Consider the following 20,437-nt stretch of genomic DNA (forward strand, 5'->3'; position numbering starts at 1 on the left):
GGGTGAATGCAAGTAAATGTACACAAAATAGCATGTCCATGGACTTTGCCAATTAGCACAATTTTTGGATGTGCTAGCTAGATCCAAAGATGGCCCACATTGCAAGTTTTTCTATCATGCTATATATCATTGGAAAACTCTTGAAATGTTAAATCTTGACATAAAATCTCTGAACAATTATGGTTTGATTTGCAAATTTTTACCAGAGCCACATGTTTTCATAATACTACTGCTAACAAGCACAAAAGATGTAGCACATCAACATGCTTCCATTCATTTGATCAATTGGCATGTCTAAATAACCACGAGTGGCTTTAATGAATCAATGTCAATATAGTCCTTAAGGGGTCCCCTTGAGGGCAACATACATATTGACAAGCCATATATGTCTATGTACCATCATTCACCTACAAATCCACCATGGTGATTGGTAATTCCATATAAACCATCGTGATGTGGGTGGAATCAAAATCCAATTGCTCTTTTATGCACCTTCCAAATAATCATGATTTGCCTTCAATAAATCAAACTTTGAGCCAAATTAATCACGCATGCCATGCTAATGGCATGTAAAAATATTCATGATTTGCCTTTAATCAATCAATAATGCATCCAATGTATGCCAACTGGGTGGCTTCATTCACAATGGTTGGGTCTTCAAATTAAGCCTTGGTGATTGGTAATTAACTCCTCAGTGATCATTGCATTCTTGAATTGATGCCACCATTTCTTACACTCAATTCAACCCGTATATTTGCAGCAAATGCATGCCTACTACATGCCTTCATTCCCAATGGTTGGGCCACTAAATTAAGTCTTAGTGATTGGTAATTAGCATCTCACTCTGCTCACTTTGCATGCAAGCATTGTGGTTGTCATTATGGTTATAGTTTGAACATTATTAAATTGATGCCACCCTTACACACTACCTTGCACTTAGCCAATCAATCAAAATTTGAGCCATTTACTTGTAGGATACTTGTCTCTAATGCATGCCATCTAGGTGGCTTCATTCCCAATGGTTGGGCTACCAAATTAAGTATTAGCGATAACTGGCTAACAATTATCTACTAGCTCTACTTACTCTATATGAATGCTGAATGGTAATTAACTACTTACTCTACATGTAGTCCCAATTTTCACCATCCTTACATTCTTAAATTGATGCCACCCTTGTACACTCCCTTACACTCAGCTGTCTTACTCCCTAGCATACTACCTCTGTAGCTCTTAACCTTATGCCCTTGCACACTCTCTTGCATTCAAGCATCTTGAACTCATCTGGACACAACAAGTTTTAAAATTCAATGAGTCCCTTTGGTTCACCATCTAGACGCTCCCCAATGGATTCCTTTGACTTGCCATCCTGCCCCTCCCATCTTGAAATCATGAGATAGCCCCATCCATCTTTCTTCTAATCTTGAAATTGTGAGACATAGTCCCATCTAGCTTTAGATGCCCAATATGGGTTCTTTTATCAACTTTACCAAGATGAAAAAATAAGCGAATGTGAAGGAGGGATATATTTTCTATCATAATCCTAAGAATTTATATCGATAGAATCCTGATTAAAAAGGCACTCATCCTTGGAGATAGTTTACAAGCTTGTTACTTGGAGAAGGCATGGAGGAAAAAGGAACTTTTAGATTCATTCCTCCAGGCTTAAATTACTAGATGGTGGAGTTAAGGCTTCAAGCTTGCCAGTAAATGTTTATACTATTTTAAAGGAAACAAGGCATTTCTTTCCTAACATCAAGGAAATCATGAAGTTCTGGTAGGATCAGTAGTAGAGCAACTAAATGGATGTCCAGTCTCTTTTTCAAGGCAATCTCTAGGACCATGCTAAGTAACTTGAAAGAATTTAGTCTTTTGCCAATACAAGGAGATGAGGAAGCTATAGAGGGGAGCCACCCATGCAACACCTATGCAACATTGATAGTGCAATAGGAGAAGATTCTCAAGGAGGATGCATAGGAAAAGGTAGAGCTAATACAAGCCATGGTACTGAAGCAAAGGCCTGTAGGCACTAGAGCAAGCTGAGGCCATTGAGTCCCAACTAAGAGAAGTTGAAAAAATGGCCATTGAGAAGGAAAGGCAACATGAGAAGAAGTAGAGAGGTAGGTCAAGTATCTACATCAGTAGCTTTAAGACACTAGGATGGATGAGAACCAAGTAGAATCCAATCTAGCGAAAATGAAAGAACAACTTAATGCTTAGAGAGAGAAAAATAAAGTTCTTTACTAATGGCTCTATAAGATACAACACTGAACATTGAGAAAGACGATCTTATAGATCAACTCAGAAGTGATAATGCATAGACATGATAGTGATGCAAAAGCTAAAAGAGACATTTAAAGCTAGGAAGGATGTAGCTCAAAGAAAGAGTACGAAGGATGTAGATTGATGCTTTGTGAAGCACCAACCTAGGATGAAGTGATGTGGGTTAGATCCCAAAGTGACCATTTGAGTACCTAAAGTACTTCATTTGATTGACATTATCATGCACTTTGGTTATTTCATATGCATCTAATTGAAGAAGCAGTTGGGGCAAGGCACAACCTTGGATGGGTGAGGCTTGGATTCTAACACAAGCACTGCTTAAGTAGTGGACCCATTGATAGAATCTAGTGCTAGACTAGCAGTGGGCTGAGGGATGGAGGCAATGGAGAAGAGATGGGTATGGTTTTGGCATAGTACAAGGACTAGATGCAGGGGGCTATTCTATGGCTATAGCTACCGGCAAAGCTAGCATGGGAGGTAGAGGATGGGTTAAAAGAGGTTGAGTAACAATTGTGTGGAGAGAATAGGCCAAGGGACTTGACCAAAGGCAAGGCCGTAAGTACTAGGGACATACTATAGGATGTAGAGATGAGGCCCAATTTGCAGGGGACTTGTCCCTTCTTGATCTTTTGCATATGTGCTTCGAAAATTTTCACAAAATTTCCTAGCCAATCCACCTATCTTTTCCCTTCGACTATCATTAGAGCTAAAGAAACATAATCATGTGATAGATTCCTCATACTCTTCTTCAAACCTATATACTCTGATAGAATTCAAAAGAATGGATGAAACTAAACATCTTCCATTTTATTAATCAAGTACCCTTGCAACAATGAGTAGTTACCAACTCAAAAATATCACCGCATTGTTCATTACTGAGTAAGGGTGGACCTCTTTGGACCTAGTGAAAGATAAAACACAGAGTCAATGAGATCGCATGTTAAGAGGCCAAGCTATGATCTGTGGCACAATAGATTTTTCAAAAGGATGGCAGCAACTACAACACCCCATGTCTTTATCCACAGCAATTAGCAAACTTATAGAGTTTGTTCTACTTCAAAATCTCTTTTGTCCTATCCATTGCAAGCTCTATTTGACATGGAGGCTAGAAATGAGTTTGTGGCCTTTGACTCGATGACATCACCCATAGTTATTGTGTATCTTGCTAATCATTGAGCTTCTCAGATGCATATGGGAGGAAATTAGGGTGCACATGGTGATCAACATTAAGGATACGGAGGGTACAGAGGAGATAGGAGAAGTGATGGAGATGCAAAGGTGGGAGTAAGAAAAACAAATGGCTCTCAGGATGAAAAGCAAGGGAAATGGTTGTGTCTCACTCTTTGAGCTGCCATAAGCAATGGCATATGTGGTGCTTTCGAGATTGTGGATTACATTTTTCAATTATCCCCTTTAATTAAGCATCATTAGGCCCATATTTTTCCATACATCTCATGCCCTACAACTTGATCCAAGATTCCATCAATGAAAGGTATTGGAAATGGGTCAAGGACAGTTTGTGCAATTAGTTTCCAATAATCCATGCACACTCAGAGTTTACCATTCTTCTTACTACCACAATGGGAAATAACCAATCACTATGATCAATAACATAAATAAAGCCAACACACAAGTGTTGATCTAATTCAGGTTTCACCTATTTGGCATAGTTTGGATTCATCCTATATCTTTGTTGTCAAATTGGTTTGCATCTAGCACCAAAGCTACTCTATGTTGACATAACTCTAGAAGAATTCCACATACGTCAATGTAGTTTCAGGCAAAAGCATCCTTGTATCCGATGAACAGTGATAACTTTTAGTTGCTCGAAAAAGAGATTGGCACTTACCATCACCATGGTAGGTTTTTCTTCCATTCCAAGATTAAGTTCTTGGGCTAGTTCTAGCACCAATTGTTTAGTACTGAGTCATATAATGGTCACTGGTATCTTAGCTAGATCCCTTTCCCCTTAAATGTCTTCAGTGAAGCTACTTGGAAATTTATCTTTTTGCTTGGCAATTTGCTCAACCTTTAATTTTAGCTTGATGTCTGTAGCCACTTGGAAAATATCAATCTCACCCACAAGAAGTATTTGTAGTTCCATTAGTCTTGGCTCAACATCTTGAGGAAATAGATCTGTGACTTCCAAATCCTTAGGCTGACAACTGTTTGAAATCTTTCGAGGATTTATAGGATACATATATCTTGGTTGTCTATTTTAATGATCATTTCTTATGAACCCCAATCATGGAGTACTTTTGCACTTTTAAGCCAAGGTCATTGCAACAGTATTGGATAGACATGTTGCTCCATGGTAATTACAATAAAACTGACTATATAATAAATACCTCCTATAGAGATAACAACATCCTATAGCATACCTCTTGGGTCCATCGTCCATTGATCTACCATACGTACTCAAAAAGGGAAACGGTGTGAAGGACTTCAACTTCAACTTCTTAGCAATTTCATAAAAAATAATGTTTAATCCGGAACCACCATCTATTATCACACCTACTATAGTCTGCTTCTTGACTTTAACGATGATCTCTAGTACTTCATTCATTGATTATTGGAGTGTCAATTATGGATTAGTGACTAAATAATCCACCTCTTTCAGCTGCTCGGATGATTCTTTAATCTTCTAAGCAAAGAAGTCCCAACAATATGGAGCTATGCACATCAACTCAATGAATGTGAAAATGGTTTGCATGTTCATGAATATTTCTCATACTCACGCTAGTTTTGTGCTGGAATCTAACAATGTGCTTGGTCCTAACACACTTGCCTTAGATTTTAAGTATTCACCTTACTCAATAATAGATGGCTGAAACTTCTCATCAGTCCTTTCAATTGCTAGTGCTTTGCCCTCCAAATCATTGGCAATTTTAGTAGCAAACTCCTTTTGAGCTTTCTAATTAATATCTTTATTTAAGGTACCTATATCTACAAAAGGTGCAACTAAACCTTTTGATCTGACAATCGTTATGGCATTAACTGAATTTCATAGCTCGGCTACAATTGCTTGTCACTCCAAATCCAAGATCAAATGCTTTTGTTGAGAAAACCATCTTCATTTTGATTGTCTGTTTTGGGCTGTAACATTTGAAATTCCTCAAAATTAACATGGAAAGGAAAGAAGTAGATGGATCTATTTTCTCCTTTCCGTTCTTACATTTGTCTTTCTACTTAGGGTGTGGTGGCTTACCGCTCGATGGCCTCACCTGGTTCACTGATACTTGGTGAATTTTGGCATTAAATCAATAGTTTAAGTCATTAGGCCTAAACTTAGTACGGGTGTTGCAATACTTTGTTTTGCATTCTAGTGTCCACTTCTAGAAACTTATCACACCATTTTTCATTACTACTTGGTTTTCCTCGAATGCCCAAGTCTCTCAAGGCTTTCTTCAGCTCAATCTTGAGCTTATCTTTATTCGTCGGTTTTTCCTCAGTATCATTGTTAGCACCTTTCTTCTTTGTTTTGATCTTCAAGCCTTCACTCTTTTCTAGAGCAACAACTCAGTCTAGTAACTCTTCATAAGTCTTAGTCGGGTTGACTATCTTTGGCATATGCAAATCTACTTGAGTGCATCTTGTAATCAGCCAAGCTCGCATAGACTTATCATCCGGTAAAGTCTTGGATGGATTCTCCTTTGTTCTCTTTAGCTCACTTATCTTTGTGCAAACATCTTCTTCATTAATCTCCTTTCTGAACCTCCACAAGGTTGCTTCTGACATTGCATATACCAGTAAGGGAAATACCCAATTGGAACCTAATTGAACCACCTCTTAGTGTTTTTTATTAAGGTACACGGGAAATAATCCATGTATTTTTCATTTGTCATGGCACCATTAATATGGAAGACTCACAAGGAAGATCACAAGATACTTTGAAGATGACTATACAAATGTTCATCATCAGTGCCTTTGAAGTTTTAAAATTTTACCTTGATATTGGTGCTAAACTTGGACTTTCTTGCTTGTTCTAGGGGTTATTCCATAGGATAAACAAGTCTTCAAGTTGGAAGAATTGAATCACTGGTCCTCCAACCATCATATCTTCCTTCATGCGTATGAGGTCACTATCGACCAACTTGAAATTGCTCCATTGCACTATCTTAAAGCCTTAGAGGTACATATCATTATACATCTACAAGTCGAGTAGAAATCTCGTAGAACTTCTATCCATGGTGATAGGAACTTGGAAAAATTGCCTTAGCTGCTATAGAATCACCTCTTCATGTATTCGGTGATATCTTTCTCCATTAGAAGCATGCCGCTCTTCTTGTCGATTGATTCTTTGGCCATCTGATGTGGCTAACGTTCTTTGTTTGTATCTTTCCAGACAAGGTTCTTTTGGAATACCAATCGAGAATTGACAAAATCTTTCTCTTTGTTCCCTGGCTTGGTACTCACACTCATTTTGATGTTCTGGAGAGGAAATGGCCAACCGCTCAAAATCCAAGCTTTCTATAGAAGAATGCTAAGACTCCACCTTCCAAGATGGGCCTTCATTTGCCAATCTTCTAGGATGCCTAAGCCCAAGACTAGCATTCCATACTTTTGACTCTGCATAGTAATCAACTTCCACTCCTAGGGTAGCATGGCTAAGTCTCTCTCCTCAACAAGAAAAGTTTCTATACATCAAAGCTTCTTCCTCACCTCACAACAATCATACATGGTAAAACAAATGTTAGGAGATGGTTAAGCAGATGAAAGTTCAGGTTATGAGTATGTGCCGGGAGCTTTTTGTTATAAAAGAGAGACTCACCTCCTTTTTAGACAGTGTTTATAACAAACCTCTGCTCCAAGGATAGAGCTAGTCCCATGGAACTATTCCAACATGATAGTTGGCATTTGCTTATGCTTAGGCACTGATGACGACATAAGTGTTGCTTTGCTTGCTAAGTATGTCTTCCTTTTGTTTTTCATAAAAGTTTTTGTTTACCTGTTTTTTTCTTCTCTTTCATTTTCTCTTTTATTTTCTGTGTAGAGTGGCATTTGGCATTTTACTATGTTGCTCTGATCCACCCATGCTCTGCTACTTTGCTCCACACCCCTCCTCTAGCTCTTTTTTGCCCTTGCTCTACTATTGCTCCATGCTCCCTCCTCCAACTCTCGTCATTGCATCTGCTCCCTTATCTTTTGCCTACCCACTCATCTTCAGCATGCCTGGTACCACCCCCTCTCGAGGCTCTATGATCCCAATAATATCTACCTTCTCATATAAGGTGATTATGTTAAACTCACCCGGAGTAGAAATGCTAGCACTAGTGGAGACCCTTCGTTCCCACAGGCGACGATTCCCCACACATCTGAATCTCATCACCTTAGATAACATGCTCATAGAGGGCCTCTTTATGGCTGTGCTATATGGGTTCCCTCTAGATGTTGATGAAGGCTTCAATATTTTCAAGGTAGAGTACTCTCAACTTGTTGGGGGGACCGTAATCTGAGTCCTAGCAATGTGCATGTGCTCTTTGGCCTTTCCATCGTATCCTCCTTTGGCTCCCTAAAAATTTTTAATGCAACAAGCTAGACTAGTGGAAAATTGAGTTGTACAAATTCCCTCTTGCTTAGATGAGGCTCTCAGTATTGGCTAGATGTAATCTTTTAGGCTCTCAATGATCTTTTGGCTCACTGGATGTAATGTTTTGGTCTCTAAGGCATTTATGTAATCTCTTTTTGTTCAATTTGAGGCTCTTAGTATGCACTGGTGTTAACTTTTATATTTGTATTTGAATGGTTATGGTTGCTACCTGTAATCTTTTGTTTAAGGCTCTCAGCAATTGTCGAGTTTTTATAAATGTAAGATCCTCTATGCAATTTTTTCTCGGTATAAGTTGATAATTTTTATATAACCCGTTATTGGATGTAGATGTACATTGTAATCTCTTTTGCTCAAATTTCACTTGATAAATTGTACTTTTGCCCTCATTTATATTTACTGCCAACAAGGAATAAAAGACCAGGAAAGAAGGACTACAATAACCTTGGTTTATGACCAAAATAATGCTAAAATAACTCCGACAACCCCACCATTGTGATTGCATGGAGTTACATCTAGAAAAATACAATTAAACTTTCAAAAAATGCAATTGACGATATGGCCCTTGAGGGGTCCCCTCTAGGGGCAAGGGCCATATCGACGTGTATTATACAATATCCAAGATGCCACTGTAGAGAAATGGCATGTCGATATGGCCCTTGTCCCTAAAGGGGACCCCTCAAGGGCCATATCATCAATTGCATTTTGCTTGGTTACACAATGAAATACATTTTCCTTGGTATACAAATATATAACTCCAAGAACCAGCACGATGGATTTCATAGATCTCCTTCTATTTGCCACCACGCTGAGCTATAACTCCAAGAACCAGTGTGGTGGTCTCTACAAGACAACCTTGAATTTTGGGCGATGACAAGTGGTCAGGCTAGAGACTATGCTGAGGCAATGCTTAGAATGATAGATTGCATCTCATTATTACACCAAAAACTAGCGTGGTGGTCTCTCTAAGCCCACCTATGATTTTCATGGGTTACGATGGAAAGGCCTTAAACAAAAGATTACAGGTAGCAACCATAACCATTCAAATACAAATATAAAAGTTAATACTAGTGCATACTGAGAGCCTCAAATTGAACAAAAAGAGATTACATAAATGCCTTAGAGACCAAAACATTACATCCAATGAGCCAAAAGATCATTGAGAGCCCAAAAGATTACATCTAGCCAATACTGAGAGCCTCATCTAAGCAAGAGGGAATGCTTAGAATGATAGATTGCGTCTCATTATTACACCAAAAACTAGCGTGGTGGTCTCTCTAAGCCAACCTATGATTTTCATGGGCTACGAGCAAAGAAGCGGTAAAAGGCTACATGATGACAGGTGGTCAAAGCTAGAGACTATATTGTGGCGGTGTTCAAAATGATAGATTGGGTCTAATTATTATGACAAGAACCAACGCGGTGGTCTCTCCAAGCCAACCTTCAATTTTAATGATCTACATGGGTGCGTGCCCAGTGACAGGTGGCAAAGCTACAGCAAAAGGCTGCATGTGATAAGTGATCAAGCGATGTAGGCCAGAGATTGCGCTATGCAAAGCAGTGTAGAGATGCCATGTGCCGAGCTATGCAGTGTTTTGAACAAATAGATTACGTCTCATTATTATGCCAGGGCACCTTCATGACATCGGGAAAATTTTTGGTGAGAGCACTGGTCCTCCACACAAATTTCAAATATTCACCCAGAAGCGCATCGCATCGCGGTCCCAAAATGGCCTTGAAAATAGTTTCATAATTGGCTACACCCAAGCAAACGTTGACCCTATAATGCATAATAAAAGAGTGCTTTCATAGAAGAAAATACAAGTATAGTGTAGGAACTGGTAAAACATATCACACTAGTCGAAGGGTAGATGAGATTCTACAATCTTGAAGGAATTGAAACTCTACATAGCTCTCATTTTGGACAAAGGGGGTACACCCAAATGTGTGTAAATATGAGGTAAGTATACCATATGGGTTCAAATGGAGAGGTTTTTAAGTTGAAATCTTGAAGGTAAACTTACATAAATTTATTTATATATGGGCTTTCTAAAATGAATTTTGGAAAAAGAATTGTAAGCTGTATAGAAAAAGGGGTCTCTATATCCATGGAAAATTTACAAATAAGGGTCTTTTAAATACCCCTTCAATGCATGTTGTATCTAAGGTTTCTTAGTAGTGCACCCTCTACAACATTGCTTAAATTGGAAAAGCTACCTTTAATAGTCATGGCAGCTATACAATTTTTTGTTTTATATTTACTATTCATAGTAGTAGAAATCTAGCCTCTTTTTCACAAGAACAAGTAGAATACTATGTTTCTTATACTCACAACTAGAGCTAATCATATTTGATGAAAATTTAATGGTTTTATGTGTACACTTGATTTTGCAAATATGAGAATGTAATCAATTAAACATAATCACACAAAATTCTCAATACTACATTCCTTGCTAAGATTTTTACCAAGTGGAACCAACAATGGACTATTAGGCATTCAAGATTAATGAATACACACTGTATTCAATAGCAAATACTTACTAGTTATCTACTCCAAAGACTTTGTGAGCTTATAAATACTATGAGGCACTATAACAAAGATTTTATAAACTCTTTTAGAAAATGCACACATACTTATATACAAATAGATTATATCAATAAGAGTTTCTTACACAACCACCACATTCAACTTCTCTTTATCAATGATCATACAATCAAGCATAATGAATGCATGGTCCAAAATGCAACGGGGAGGTGTTATCACATTCAAGAAACATCTACCACTACACAGATGTGTCTTATCAATATTGCTCTATGAATCTAGTTAAATCTCCTAAATTGACTAATCAAAACTAAATAAGGAAGGCTCCTAAATATGTTTTTTAAGAGCTGTAAACTAGCTTGAAGGCCAAGCAAATGGTGAAAAGGACCTTTTCATGATATTATCAATATATAACAATAAAGATATAATGTGGATGAAACTCTCAACACATGAGATAGGAATGCAAACTCAATACAACAATAAAGATATCTAGCAACAAGCAATAATAGTGAATGGAATGGAATCACAACATTTAATAGCCACAAAGGAGGTACAAGTAGCCTCCAAAGTAGGGCCTCCAAAAGCCACATGAGGATAATTTCTTTTCTAACTAGCAATAGTAACAACAATGCATAAAGCACAAGGACTAAGAGGGACTAAAAGAGGACTACCAATGGAATTTTACCAAAAAGTATACATACACATGGCCTAACATGAGCCTAACATACATAGCACTATCAAGAGTTAAAACAATTGAAAACTTGTATCTTCTCAAACCACTTCTATATGAACATCTGGTCATACATTAAAGTGTCCATGAGAGATGCAAATACTAAAACTCATGTGAATTGCAAAATTGTGACTCTTGATTTCATAGTCTAGGTGTTGCCACATTGTTCATCCATTTGTGGAACACCAAGTACAAAATGATTTAAAAATGACACCAACCTTGATGTCAACTAATATCTTTAGTTTGTAAGCAATCAATACTGTTAATTGTAGCTATACTTATAAACTATAACACTTTGTGACCATAAATAAAATTTCTAGTATCAAATTATACACACTAATTCTCAATACTAACCCATGAGGGACTTGGAGTCTTCATTCCAAAATATTGAAGCATGCTCAAACATACAACGTTACAATGTGTATTGCCCATGTCCCCCCACTCATCAAACTATAGAATGTTTATGCAATACATCGCCCAAATCTTAACATGATAACAACATAATAAACACAAAATATTACTTGGAGATATGCTAGAAAAAACATTGGCATTAAACCTCTTCAATAAATTAAGACAAACCAAAAAATTATATAACTCCAATTCCTAGCATTGATCCCCATACAAAAGTCACATTTAGACTAAGTCTAGTACACCACCACACAAAATATGCAATCAATGTCTTCATTTGCATAGTTGGTAGACCACAATATATCTTTTAGCAATGAAGATGCACAAAAACCCTAGAAGGGCCTTGGAGTTATTGGGAGTGAGAATTTTCCACACAACAAGAGAGCTCTGGCAAAGATTATGTTCTTAAAAACACCATGATTAACGTCTAATAGACTAGCCGAGATAGGACTAATACAGCTTGTAGAAAAGGACGAAGGTGCTCGCTTCTTTACATCTGCTTCTTGCATGTGTACTGATAAGTTAGATATTGAGCTATGCAAGTATAAGGTGGCTTACAGCAAATCATTGGTCACGAACTTGGAAAAAGTTCCGGTTCTTCACAACGATATCGAGCATATGCATCGTCTTGAATTCTCTGAAATCTTTGGGCACCGTGATGAGATGACTTGAAGAATAGCCCTTGTGAAACTGGAGCGTACCGGGTCGCTCGTTGGGATATCTCGACCATCCTATGCCTACCAATTTCTGCTCTAGATCAGCATACGAAGAGATGACCTGGTTCGTCGGGAGGTAAACCAGGACCTTACTCCTGTTCGCATTCGTGTTTGGAACTAATGTAGTCACACCATCGTTAAAAACCCACACCCCTGCCATCTTCTGGGGATTGACAGTCTAAAAGCGTAGGAGCTAGAATGCTCTTCTTCTAAGCAAGAGGATGAAGATAGGATACGTGCACGATCGCAAGCTCTACAGCTTGTGCAGGACATCGGGACAAGCGTTTATAAGCTGAGGGACGCTCCATTATCCAACTCAGTTTATGAATTTCCAATTTCCGTGTCAGATTCGGGTATTCATCTATTGGCTAAAATAGTATCATATCAATGCTGACGTCGGAAATGTATTGAGTATCGTAATAATCTGGGCGACATAACGAAGTTGAGGGAAAGTGGAAGTCCTTTGTGCTCTCTTATTCCTTGCGGTGTATGTAAGCTAGGCAGGCACACATTTTAAAAAGAGAATTTTGTCAGTATACGCCTCTCAGACTGTGCGAAAGCGAGAGGAGACGTATCGAACAGAACGAAGGGCAGCTGTTTTGCAACGAGCGTACAAAAGGTGTAGGGCGACGGGAATTGCTCCCCACTCCTGAGGAAAAAATGCCATGGCGAATAACAGACAGGTTCGCAGACGGCCTATGGATTGATGCAATGGCATTACTTAAGAACAAACAATCGACGCTATCAGCGCAACGACACCACCTTACCGAAAATTGGCACGGCAACACTATTGCATGTGTAAGGACAGAAGCTTCGAGTTCAAAGCGAGATTCAGTACACAGATTTCAGGGGGCCAAAGAAGATTCGGTGCATTATTGAGATTAACATCATCATCTAAAGAGATGGTGAACACCAGACCTGCCGCCATTCTTTAATGATTCCGAGGCATTGCAAAGCACACGTGTGTGTGTGTACACACACACACACACACACACACATTATGAGTATGTGTGCATGCGCACTTGCATATGTGTGTGTGTGTGTGTATGCGCACATGAAGATGTATGTATGTATGTATTGTACACACTCAAACACACACATATGTGTGAGGGTGTGTGTGTATGTGTGTGTTTTGATCGTGGAAGCTATAGGAATTGAGTGATCTTTGCATCATTTTAGTGTGTGCTCAGGAACTTTTTTATTAGCAGTGCCTCCTTAGACGGAGTGCTATAAAGGAGGATTGAAACTTTTTCACATGTAATTTCGAAAAAAAATTGTGTTTCAAAATTGCCATTTATGGAGATCAAGCTGCAAAAATTGCCTTTTATTAGCCCCATGCCATTTTTGAAAATCGTTTGCTTTCTTTTTTGCATTGAAAAGCTCTTGCTTTACCACTATACTAGGAGGCAGTGCTGCCCACCTGCACACTGTTGTTAGTATGTAGCATCATTAGATTGGTTCAAGTAGTTTTTAGTCCCATCATAAGGTTTTTATGCCATATAGTTCCTAGTACTTTCATAAGTGAGCAAAAAGGACTACATAATCAGAAGGAGAAAGTTCCTTAAGATGAACCAAAAAGCTCAAGAAAGATCCCCAAGATTTTGTAAGAAACTCTATAACCTCATAGGGAGAATGGCACTCCCTGAGATATTAGCTTTGTAGAGGGTCTAAGAATAAAATAAGGCTAACGTTCTCATAAAGCAAGGTAAGCCATCATTTTTAGAATAGGGGATTAAGTTTTAAAATCCCTATATTCAAGGTGTAATAACCTCCTGCGAGATGTGATAATCAATCCCTAATATATAAAAGAGCTGGTGAATATGACCTCCCTAGCATCCCTTGCTAGCCTATGTGGCTACCTCATGTATACTTTTCTAGCTAAGAATATTCAACTCATCATGACATAGAATATAGTCTCCCATTGTTAAGGAGTTTTTCTTGTGCTATTTAGGTAATATTAGCTTTACTAGATTACTTATAGAGTTTCACACCCTTGTCATTGCTTTTCCAAGATAAGTATCCAATGTGCTGGAGGATTTATAGTAATTAAGTGGTGGATAATGAAGGGTGGAGTGGCCCTTGCATGAAAGGGCACTTCATAATGGAAAAGGAACAAAAAGGTAGTATGTGGTCCATTGGAAGCATATACGAGTGGATTTAGATGATAATAGACCATATACTACAAACTTAGTATATAGTTCATTAGAAGCATATAGTAGTGGATTTAGATTATAACAAATCCTATTAATTAGAATCGGAGGTCAAAAGAGAAGGGTAGATATGTATCACAAGTGCTCCCAAAATCAAAATGTATCCATTGGGAATGGATAAAGCATGTGAACATATTGAGGGAATAAGGTGCATTCAAGTATAATGCCTTTTGATTATACATTATACATGTGAAGTACATTTGCATTGTTTGGTAGAGGAAAGCCACGCATAGGCATGCTGACAAATTACAACATAACTTATATAAAGAGGAGACAATTGGCAAATGACAAGCTTCATTTAGTGGTGAAAGAAAAATTCCCATGGGGAAAAATATAGACAAAGCACATACATTGTATGGTATTTGCTTATTATAAATGCTCCAATGTGACCTTATTTATCTCACATAGACATGATCTCACAATAGGTCTAGTGATGGATCCACATCATAATGCTATAAACAAGACTTGTAATAAATTTTGATTGCTTTCATTCAAACTCACCATGCTCATCCCACTCATCAAAGGGGCCTTGTTTAATTTCTGACGTCATCAGTCTAGGGATATAAATATCCTTGAGGTCACCCATTTCAACATACAGGGAACCATGTTTCAACTATCACTAAATAAAGCTTTATACTTTACTACTTTTGAGTCATGATTACTCTAGAAAGCCTTTGATATATTTCTTGAAATAGAAATTAGATGCCCTTGATGTATTTAGGACATTTAAGGCACTTGTTGAAAACCAAGTTGGAAAATTTTGTCAAAATCATCCACCATGACATTGTAGGTGAATATAAGTCAAATGAGTTCAATGTATTTTGTAGTCACTCTAGCAATCACTTTGAGACTAGAGGCAATTTACATGTAGGCATGCTCTAGAGAGAGTTAGAGTAGCCAAAAGAAAGGACTGCAAGTAATTATCAAATCTACAAGGTGTATGATGGAGTAGCCAAAAGAAAGGACTAAGTATCAAATCTAAAAGGTGTATGATGGATAAAAGGACGATGGTACCAAGATTGTATCCGGTAGATGCATTTACAAAAAATGTATACTTGATCAATAGAAACCCTATTACCAACTTGTAAGATATTACACTAAAAGAGGCATCCATAAGAATTAAGCCCTTGGTTGATAATTTGAGAGTATTTGGGTTAGCACGTGCAGGATGTATGATCCAGTCATCAAGATAGGCTTGCCATTAAATCCTATGACATGAGATTAAATAATCAACATAAAGAACACCAAGAACCAAATCTAGTCATCAAGATAGGCGTGCCATTAATCAACATAAAGAACTATCCTACATGATATCTTCTTTAATGTATGAGAAAGGCTTGAATCTTATGTAAATTGATTATGGATCCTAGTATTCCATGCTCCTTGGTGCGTGTTTCAAACCATATAAGTATTTGAGAAATCTAAATACTTTTTGATGTTGACCTTTTACAACATAAGCGTTGGGCTCTTTCTTCATCTAAAGCACCATTCAAGGACATCCATCTACTATAAGGCCACTCAAAATCGGATGCTGCAGCAATAACTCCAAAATGACTATTCTGATGGTTGTCATTTTTGCAACTATGGAAAAAATTCCTCATAGCCTGTGCCATGTTCTTGTACATATGTAATGTTAACCTTTGGCTTCAAGTTTGGCCTTATATGTTTCAGTAGTAGGATCTTGATTTAATTTTGCTTTATTCATCCACTTGCATCCAATGGGCTGCTTCTTTGAAGGAAGATCTAATAAATAACAAGTTGATTTTCATAGTCACTGGGAAAATTTTCATAAGAAGTTGTACTATGAAAATTTTCATAAGGAAATCATTTTTGAAGAGCATTATATTTCGTCAATTTTCATAAGTAACTGCATAAGAATCATGGCATGCTCTCATTACGTGCTTAAACTACTTCTTGAAAAGATGCAAGTCCACCAATTTACCATAGCCTTTTCCATGAAAGCAAAATTAATTTTGTAGGTCGACCTTCTTGTTTCTTTCTTCACATAGGAAGATCTTGCGACATTTTCACTATAACTCTCTAGCATGCTAGTGATGATTGTGGTGGTTGTGTAAGACATTACAAAGATATGGTGTTGTAGGCATAACGTCAACCTTATGGTTGACCAATAGTACTTGGGTACTATGTATACCAAGTACTTGTATTGTTTCATTTTCAACATTTCTATTGGAGTTTTCTTGTGTGTGTACTCTAATGCTTACTTGTGTTCACAACCTGTCTCCACTTTGTTCCTACATTTGGTATCAGAGCGCTTGTGTCTCTAGAGCCCATTCCCACGCTTGCTTCTAGACACCCGTAAGCTTGGTGCTACAGTGTGCATTCTTGGTTCTCACATTCAGCTCTCCAGCTTTCATTTGAGGTAATTCCAACAGTCCAGCGGTTGTTTTTTGACTTTTGAGGTGCGATTTTAATGTTTTTCAAAATTTCTGAGTTGCCCGTATACAAACAAGCCTATCCCGCACCATTTCAAGAAAAAAAATATGTTTTTTTTCGTACAGTCCATATGGATATGTTCATACAGTTGCGTGATAGTGCCGGGAGTCTGTACGACTTGTCGAAACTTGATTTTGAGTTCGTACGACTTGTTAGAAGATGATTCGAGCAATTTTTGGCATTTTTGCTCAGATCTAGACCCTTTTCAGCTCTAGCCTCTCTCGAGTGGTTCAGGCCAAGTTGCACTTCCAGTAAGTGTTTTGAGCTGTGTATTTTGCTTCGAGACTGTTTTTGCAGCCCATACTCTTGCACTCTTAGGTGCATTTGTAGATACTCGGCATTGTTGGGTGCATTTGCAGTTACTCTATAGTTGTGGATGCCTTTGAGCTCCATTGGATGCATTTGAGCACTCGTGGGTGCGCTATTTCAGATTTAGGTTGTTCATTTTTAGTTTGGGATTGCACTTTAGATTGCAGCAAAGTGCAATGATTGGTTGATGCCATTTTTGTAGTGATTACATTGTGCAGTTAATGGCATTTTAGAGCAGCCAGTCGTACTTTGCATTTGCAGCTAGTATTAGTTTGGGATTTGCAGGCACATTTGCAGCAACCAGTTGCACTTTTGGGACTTATAGTTCTTTTTGCAGGTATATTTACAGCTTGTGGGTATCCCATTTTGCATCATGTCGACTCTTTTAGACAGTTTTAGCAATTTGTCCGAGGGTGACAAGATGGATGGACCAAATTATGCCTTGTGGTCATTCATGCTTAAGAACATCTTGGTTGGTAAAGGGCTTGTGGGATATTGTTAGTGGGGATGAGGTGAGGCCAGTAGGCTCATCTACATCTAGCACAACTTCTTCGAGTTAGACTAGAGGCAGACATCAGACTCCTGTAGTCCCTCCTACTAGTCCCATATCATCGACGGAGGAGTAGAAGAAGTTTGACTGCCGCAATGCCCAAGTGATGTTTTTGATTGCCACAAATGTGAAGAGGCACATTATGACGACTATCAAGTCATGCAAGGATGCAAAGGTAGCATGGGAAAGATTGGCAAACATGTATCATGTTAAGAATGAGGCAAGGACCAATGCCTTGACAAATCAGCTCAAGGATCTTGAGATGCAGGAAGGCCAGGCCATCACTGATCATATTGCCAGGATCAGTGATCTACGTGATCAGCTCGCAAGTATTGATGAGGAAATAGAAGACAAGAATCTCATCTCTATTACTCTCAATAGCTTAGTGCCCTCATATGGCACATTTTGACCATTGTTCTCAGGGTAGCCCCACTCTCGTTCGATGAGCTAGTTGGCCTTTTGTTGCAGGAAGAGGAGAGATGCTCAAATTTTGCCAAAGCCTCTCATTAGGGTGAGTAAGCACTTGCCACGGGTGGAAAGGGCAAATTTCAGAAAAAGTTTGAGCCAAAACATAGCCATGCAACTCAGCCCAAGGAGGGGAATGCAAGCAGTTCAAGAAAAAATAAAAAAAAGGGCAAATGCAATTATTGCAAGAAGCCAAGACATTACATCGCGTAGAGTGTCAAAAAAGGATTGCCAATGAAAAGAAAGGCAAAGGGACAGCTCTAGCAGTAATTTTGTTGCCCCCACTGAAACGCGTGCTTCAAATGCACATGACGAAGCTCATCTTGCCCAAGGTGATAGAGATTTTGTGTTTGCTACATTTAGTGAGAAGATGGATGGCAAGGGGGATTTGAATGTGGAAAATCAATCAAGGGATGCTTCCCTTGTTGCAAGTGATACATGGTATATCGACAGTGGTGTTACTAAGTGCATGACTCCTCACTAGGAGTAGTTTGAGAGCATCACACCTATTCATGGTAGACATGTTACCTGTGCCAATGATGCTTCTCAAGACATCATTGGAGTTGGTCACATTCCCATTCAGCTTGATAATGGGAAAGTTAAGTATATCCGAGATATTTGGTATGTTCCAGATTTGAGGCAAAATTTGATTTTAGTTTCAAACATTCAGCCATGATCAACATATGTTGGATCAAAGTTCAGGATAACCAATGCGGGATCAAGGATCCAAAGAAAGGGTATGAGGTTGTAGCAATAGGCACATATGATAGAGGCTTATACAAGCTTGATGCTTAGCCTTATGATTAGAAGGTATTGGTTGTAGCAAACACTTCTCAGGATGATTTATGGCATGCCAGGTTTTGACATGTCCATCATAGAGCATTGTCCTACTTGTACAACAATAATATGACTCAAGGAACGCCAAAATTGCAGCAACTAGCAAATGAAGTGTGTGAGGGGTGTGCACTTGGCAAATTGCATCGCTTGCCATTCAGTAAACAAGGCAAGAATTGGGTCAAGGCAACCAGAGTGTTGCAGACAGTGCACAGTGATGTATGTGGCCCCATGACTATTCCCACGCATAGAGGAGCAAGGTACTTTGTGACCTTTATAGATGACTTCTCTAGGTTTACATGGCTTTTTCTCATGAAGGAAAAATTTGAGGTGTTCTATTGGTTTCAGGAGTTCAAAGCTATGGCTGAGAACCAAACCAATTCTAGAATTGGGGCACTCAACTCAGATAGAGGGGGAGAGTACATGCCACATGCATCCCAGGGATTTTTGAAGTAGCATGGGATTAAACATCACTTGACATGACCTTACACACCATAGCAAAGTCCACTCCCTAAGAGGAAGAATCGTACTCTTATGGAGATGATGAGATGCATGCTGAAATTCAAGAGAGTCTCAAAAGCCTTTTGGGGAGAAGCAGTTGTGACAGCCACTTATATTTAGAACAGATGCCCTACCAAAGTTTTTGTTAATGTGACTCCATTTGAGGCTTTATATGGCTTTAAACCAAAGGTTAGTCATTTTAAAGTTTTTGGCTCAGTGGCATATGCTTTGGTTCCAGATGCACATCGGACAAAGCTTGATGGACAAGAGTGTCAAATGCATTTTTGTGGGGTATAGCACTGAAAGCAGGGGATTTAGGCTTTATAATACCGCTACCAGGAAGGTAATAATCAGTAGAGATGTTCTCTTTGCTGAGAGTGAGTGCATGTAGCCTGCTAGTGTAGACTTGCCACCATACGATGACACCCCTTTAGACATCATCTAGTTTGAAAATGATGAGATGGAGTCTCTTGATGCTTCCCCTTCTACTTCTCATAGTTCAGATGGCTTGCCACATGTTGAGGACGGCTCTCCCTCAAATGTTTCAAATTTGCAACCAATTAATGAGAATAGATTGCCTCATGTTTGGAGGCATTATCAATGTCGTGAGGCCACTAAAGATGTTGATGCAGACCCAAGTGGTACAATAGAGAAATCTATTCCACATTGGGCAAGCTTGACCATTCAAGATGCTAAGGATCAGCCTACTTTGGGGAAAACCAAGGCCAGCACTTAGAAAAATCAGAAAAAGGTCAATTTTGCTTTGATGACCTCAGTGATGGAAGTTGAAAATGAGCCTTAGAGCTTCAAGGATGCTCAGCATAATTCGGCATGGCAGAAAGCTATGGAAGCTGAGATTGAATCCATTGAGAAGAATGCCACATGGGACT

The sequence above is a fragment of the Dipteris shenzhenensis genome, chromosome 13 (assembly GCF_047967505.1).
Source record: "Dipteris shenzhenensis isolate YYH24624 ecotype China chromosome 13, Dip_SZ_1.0, whole genome shotgun sequence".
In the NCBI taxonomy this organism is placed as follows: domain Eukaryota; kingdom Viridiplantae; phylum Streptophyta; class Polypodiopsida; order Gleicheniales; family Dipteridaceae; genus Dipteris; species Dipteris shenzhenensis.